Below are 7,346 nucleotides of genomic sequence, written 5' to 3'. Positions count from 1 at the left end.
GAATGAGCAGTTAGGCAGCCACTGTAAAAAAAAAAAAGTTGAATGTGAAGATGACCAAAACAGTAAGGATTACCAGACCAAAACAGTAAAAGCGATCCAGGTGTATTTGTACAGCAGACACCGTACAAATATCTATGATGCTTATTCCGGTCTAGTAGATGTCCTCGTTGTTCTTTTTAACCAATAATCATCCTGATTTCACTATTATTTTTCTCAACTTTGTTTTTCCGGTACATATAGAGCTAACATCATGACTCGCACCGAGCTTTGATTGGTAGCCTAACAACAAGCTGAGCTCCTACACCTTTTTGAATTGCAGTACCTAATTTATAAAAAATAAAACTGCTCAAACCACTATTAACACCTTTTTTTATCTTTTTTTAAAGCATACCCTCCATCGTTGATATGCCTATAACTAGAGGAGGACTTGAATTCTGTACTACATTATAACTCAAATGAATCTCTAGGATCAAAAGGGTTCTCGACAAGTATTTTCAAACACAATTAGGAGTTAGTTAGACCCCAAATAGTCCTATCAATTTAAGAAATTTTCAAAACAAAAAGTTTAAACCCAAAGCTATGAAACATTTCTGTTTTTGATTCCATAAATGAAAAAAAAAAATCCAAAAACACTAAATGACTTTAAACCAATTGGTCTAAGTGATACACTTCATTAAGATTTTCCCCAATCAAAATTCCTTAGAGAAAATGATTTCCCTTTTCAATCAACATTTCTCTCTATTAGATAAATAGTCGATAACATCGTCGTAGCACATGAGGTGATATTGACTCTTTAAAAACAAATGAGAACCAAAAATGGAGGTCTAGGTTTGAAAATTAACATGTCGAAAGCTTTTGACAGGATCAATCGTGAATTTTTAGTTCAAACTTTAAATGCATTTGGCTTCAGTAAAGGACTGATGCATTTTAATTATGCAACGTGTCTCAACAGTTTCTATCGCAGTCTTACCCAATGGACCACATGGTGAGTTTTTTATTCCTGTCAAGAGTTTAAGGCAAGGAGATCCTTATCTCCTTTCATTTTCATAATATATGTGGAAGTTTTTTCTGGACTTTATTGGGAAAATAAGAATTAAACAGATTTCAGGAATAAAAATGTCTACGCATAGCAAATCTGTCTGTTCTTTACTAAAAAAATTTGATAAATTGTAAAAGTATCCTAAACATCATTGATCAATTCAGTTCTGCTTCTGGGCAGTTAATTAATATTAAAAAAATCAGGTGTTTTCTGTATCATTCTAGGCATAAGGATAATGACTATCCTTCTCAAAATTCAAAGAATAAATATAAAAGATCAGTCATAAGGGCACCATTTTTATAGATAGATCAAAGTCAAAAACTTTTGACAATATAGTCCTGAAATGGATCAGAAATTCCAAATTTGGCTAAGTACAACCTTAGTTCAAGCTAGAAAATTGGTCCTAAATAAATATGTGGTTTCTTTGCTCCCCCGTCAAATGCCTGCCTATTTTGGGGCCTAGGCCAATTATTTGGGGCTCATCAAATTTCTCTCACAACTCTATCAAATGGCTATGGGGTGCCAAATTTCACAAAAAAATCTAATTTACCTCCAAATTAATTCCTAAAACTAATTCATATAAATACCAATTCATTACCATTTTCAGTAAAAATCCAAAAAACATAAAAACCTAAACAAAAAAACTTTCTATTTTCATGTTGATCTTTTCAAATTCTCAAAATCCTAGTCAATTTTTTTTGATCCTCTTCTCCAACGATCTTCGATCCAACCAAGAAAAATGTAAATCTCCATCAACCCGTTCTAGTATTCGCATTTCTTTACTGATTTACATGATTAAATCTACGATTTTTGAAAATTAAAATCTCTGATCTTACCCAGAATAGGTTTATGTTGACATATCGTATCAACCAATTCTGGATTTTGTTTTTCGGCCATGAAGAGCATGCAGAGTAATCGGTTTATATGATGATTAGCATCGACGGATTCAGGGTTCGAAATCGAAATATGAAAAGACATCACCAGAATTGGTTTATAAGTGCATGAACATAAACCGATTCTGGACAGTAATTTTTTTTTTAACTTTGTACTTCCACAATCGGGTTTTATTTGCGTGTTACTATACCGATATTCAAAGATAAATTAGAAGAGAAGGTCTATAAATTCATTGCATATATTAAGAATATTTTTTTTTTGGAAATTCCTTGGTATCCAAACAACCTTGGTCTATAAATATCTAAGTTTGCATTTCTAGCAAACTATTCTAAGAGCCAGGCAAACTTCATTTCTTGTTGTTTCTGGTGGAGCCGTCTATTCGGAGAGGAAAGTATCCTAATTAGGTGAAATCTCTTACGACCGCTCGTTTAAAGACTTCCCTGGGATCAAGAAGATCTACGAGTACCGTTGGTGGGAAACTAGATAATTGCATTGTTGTTGTAGTTTTCAATCGTTGATTTGATTGACTAACGGTTGTTGAAACTTTGATTGCACCTAGTTTGTTTATTCTTGAGAACCTTCTATTCTGATATAAGGCTCACTCAAACTAGATCAAAGTATCGACGCGATCTTTTATTTCGGTACATGATCACCTTGAGTACCAAGGAATATATTTGAACTGTTGTTAGATCTAAAGAAATCTTGTGATAATCCATCGTTAACAAACTCCATCTTGGAATCAGTTCTTCCACACTTCTACAGAATTCATAGAAATGCATTTTGTTTTCTGTAGTAATCCTTGTGAATCTATGTTAAAACATCTTTTCTTTGAGTGCCACTTTGCAAAACCAGTTTGGATGCTGCCTACCTTAAGGACCTCAAGCAACTGGGATCTTTGAATCCCCGACACTATTTTTGTGTGTCCTAGTTGTAAACTAGAGTTATTCTCACCTTTAAACCTTTTTAGGTTTAACGACTAAAAAGACTTCGCTTAGGGATTCATGAAGCCAGGTCCGACTATCTTTATCTTGATAGTTTGTGTATCCTAATCTTGTTACTGGTTGTTGAGTCTCACTCCGATCATGCGAGGTAGATAGAAATCACAAAATTTCTTTGTCTCAGACTTTGTGATTCTACAAGTATATTCCTATATAATGATTCTTTGTTGAAATTAGAGTAAGTTTTACTTGTGAGGTGAATAATAATCTAGGATGCTCTTCGGGAGTCGTAAGTACCGGATTTTAAGGTTAGCTAGAATTTGTCTATTGTAAACGATTTCTTATCTTACCTTGAACTTTGATCAAAACGGAAATCACATATAGGCTTATCTGTGGGAGGCATATTGGTTTAAAGTCTTCAATTAAGTTGAAGCAACTCTTAGGATGTAAAGGACGTCAACTAAGGGAATCAATTGCGCGGAGTCTTGCGAGATTTAAGAGGTGTAAGGAACGCGACTGTAACTGAATTACTGTGACGGTGGATTCAATTAAGGGAATCAATTGAGCAGAGTCTTGCGAGATTCAAGAGGTGTAAGGAACGCGACTGTAACTGAATTACTGTGGAGGTGTATTTGGTCTCAACCACGTTCCATTCCAAAGTTTTGATAGTAGGATAGAGTCTGTAGCGGCTTAATACAGTTTGTATTCAAATCTGGACTAGGTCTCAGAGTTTTTCTGCATTTGCGGTTCCCTCGTTAACAAAATTTCTGGTGTCTGTGTTATTTCTTTTTCCGCATTATATTGTTTATCTTTATAATTGAAATATCACATGTTGTACGTAAATCAATCAAAGTAGATACGTCCATCGTAATATTTGGATAAGACTTGATTGGATATTGATCTTTGGAACCGCCCAAGTACTCTCAAGGTATAATCAGTTTCACGGACTTGTCTCCGTTTACATATTGGTTGTGAGAGAAAGAGATATAAACTCTTCATATAATTCCTGATTGAGATTCATTAAGTTGCAACTCTTGGAATTGTATTTGAGTTTAGTCGATACAGGTTGCCTAAGAAAAAGTTGGTGGTGTATTTTGGTACCCTGCGTTTCATCTTTAACTTAACTTATTACTTAATTTTCTGACGGTTGGTGAAATCAAATCTCACCATTGTATTTATACCATAATATACATAGAATTTAATTTAGATTGGCTTAACCCGAGCCAATCTCTTATAATTTTTCCGATCCCGTAAAAATAGTACCAAATATTTTGGTCTTTGATACGTTAAGGAAGTAAGCATAGAAATATCCAAATGGATCTCATATTACCATTGATAAAACATTAGCTTCAACAGTTTATGAAATCTACTCTTAGCTTCTAAAGTTTAAACAAACATGGTTATGTAGCGAAAATCACATAGTATAAGGTTTTAATATGTATAACTCAATGAGATAAAAAATATAAATTATTTTTATGCAGAAGTTGGTTTGGGAATCAGAGGCCTTGAAGATATAACTTCTTTGAAATATTCAGAATGAAGATAGTGAATGTGCTAGATTTTTAGAGCTAATTATCAAAGTGTAGATGGCAGATGAGTTACTTCATACAGAAAGTATGGCTTGGCTTAAATTGGATTATGCATCCATCAGAAGAAGATGTAAGATGGCTAGTATTGAAAGGAAATCACATCTCAGTATGGTATGACAAATGGCTCAATGACACTGCTCTGATAGATATTATGGGAAATGACCTTTTTTTTATTAGACAAAATGATCAAATTAAAGTATCTGATTTAATTATGAATGGGTAGTGGAGCATACTTGTTAGTCTTTCTGATCTAAGAATCTAGTTTGGAAATCAGTTGGGGATCTTAACTGTTTCTTTTGCTTATCACAAGGTAATAAAAAATTTCCCTGCTTCTAATACTTATAAACAGATTTGGTCAAATTATGTCCATCCATATATTTATACTAATATATGGAAACTGGTAAAACAAGTATGCTCCACTGATGATAGTATGAAAAAGAGAGGATTCCAAAATGAATCTAAATGCTATTTTTATGGTGAAGATCAAGAAACAGTAGATTATTTGTCATGTTTTGCAATTAAGTCACATACTTTGGAGTTGGTTTGGAGGCATCTTCAACTTTTTAAATTCAGACTCATTTTGCTGATATTCTTAATTTCAGTAAATTAAAAAGTATAATAGTACATTAAATATGAAAGGTTGCTGCTTTTTGTCTCATGAAAGAAATTTAGTTTTCAAGAAATATAAGAGTTTTTGAAGACATAAGTCCACATATCTTAATTGTTCAGAAGAAGGTCATTACATTTACTCATGAGTGTAGTGCTAGAATGAAAGGTCATATGAGAAATGAGGTATATGATTTGTTGATTTTGAAAACTTTTATCATGGGGTGTAGGAGTGCCATAAGTATCAGGGTAGTAAAATGTAAATTTAAACTGCCAACTTCTGGAATATTGATCTGTTGTGATGGTGCTTCTAAAGGAAACCATGACTTGCAGGGTGTGGATTTATAGGTAGAGCTGCAGATGGTTCATTTATGGGTGCAGAATCTGGTGGTGCTGGATTAGTTACCAATTATCTTGCAGAAATTCTTGTTGTTATAAAGGGTCTAAAGTGGCAAAGCTTAATCGATTTAATTTGGTCATATTCTAGTACAATCAGAATCCAAAGCTGTGATTAGAGATTTTCTTTCTAATTCCTTGCCTTGGATTTTCCTAGCAAGATGGATAAGATTAAACGTCTCTTTTCAGGTACTTCAGTTTAGACATGGTTTCTGTGAGATTAATTTTTCTGCAGATCCTCTAGATTAAAAAGGTCGTAGCAACTTGGAAAGTGGCTAGTCTATAGCTTACTCTATCAGACCAAATTTTCTGTCAAGAATGGAATGGCCTACTAACAAGTATGTTCGATTATGTTCATTTTTAGGTTAGTTATTGCCACTTGATGTATTTTGGTTGTAACGTTTTTTGGTAGTAATTTTTTTTTTTTTTATGATTTTGAAAAAAAAAGAAGAAGTTGTTTTTATACAAGTAGCTGCGTTATTTGATTTAAATGACACAAAACAAATTAGAAAAATTCACAAGTATTGTTGAGAACTAAGTAGCTTTTACTGGTCGTGGGTCTTTCCCGGCACAGTTCAATAGGATTGAAGATAACTTAAAAGTGAGACTGCATATGATATAGTTCAGATAACTGTTTAAATTTTCAATCTTATATGAGGTTAAGGTGTCGATCTAGACTGCAAACTTTGCTAGTTGGAACCACAGCCGGAGCATCCAGTTTATGTGGTTCATCCTTGCTGATATGTTCTTCTTATTGATTCTTATTCTTAAACTTGCTCTTTTGAGTGCTTTTACGCTATTAGTCTCCTATGTAACTGCATGATATGTATCGTTTACATACGATTCACTAGCAGTAAGTGATGCTTAATCAGTGACAAATCCGTGTTTAGAAACCATCCAAGGAAGATGAAGAGTATTTTTTATTTATTTATGTTCTGATGTTTCCTTGCAACAAGAATTTCTCTCTCAAATCCTATCATATTTTGAAAATATCTTTGGAGATAACATAATGGAAAGTAAGTCACGGCTTGGATTGAGTTGAGCTATATATACAAGTTATAAGGCTTGTAAATTATAAGGTTAAATTTATATATATCAATAGCCAGAAGGGTAAGTGAATAACTAAGTTAAAAATTTAATTTGGGGGATCCGCTCCTTTTTCACCGTATTACGAGAAAAAAAAAGGCAAAAGAAAGGAAAAAGAAAACAATAAAGGCTAATTAGCAAGTCACTAGTCAATTTAAGAATAATGATCACGATCGATGAGCTTCAGTGATGTTGGTAACTAAGGAGTACTTTACGTATGAGTTGCAGGTGAAAAACTTTAGAAAAATGATCACTCTTAATTTGAACGGAAGATGTTAAAGCATTGATCGGTCGAACTCACAAGTGTTTCTATATCAAGGTTGTTGTCAAATTAGTTGATCAAAAATATATCTTGATTTCGATTCAATAATTAGTCAAGTATCAGATTAGGATAGAAGTGTGTAGTTGAGAATCAAACATCACCGCGTTCTACCGTTTGAAAGCGAAGATCAACCGAAGCTTTTGGAGAACTTCTTCAACAAAAGGTAAGTGAAGACTAAACCACCTATTTCTCAAGTTATATTCATCCTTCTATCTATGAGACGACGTTGCATGACTAATTAGACTATCATAAGCATAAGAATTTCGAGTCAAGTTTATCTTTGTAATTAGTTCTCGAAATATATATGACTAAGATTAATGAACATTTGTTCATACTTGATAAATTTCGGTTAAGAAAAATTTATTGTTCATAATCTAAATCGTGATTCAAGACTATCATTCGAAAATAGACTGGAATAGTGATATGTGTCATTAATGTTATTTGGGAATGATTTGAATTGATTTAGAGAGAAAAAT

The sequence above is a fragment of the Papaver somniferum genome, chromosome 1 (genome assembly GCF_003573695.1).
Source record: "Papaver somniferum cultivar HN1 chromosome 1, ASM357369v1, whole genome shotgun sequence".
NCBI classification, from domain to species: Eukaryota; Viridiplantae; Streptophyta; class Magnoliopsida; order Ranunculales; family Papaveraceae; genus Papaver; species Papaver somniferum.
This window is presented reverse-complemented; position numbering follows the sequence as displayed.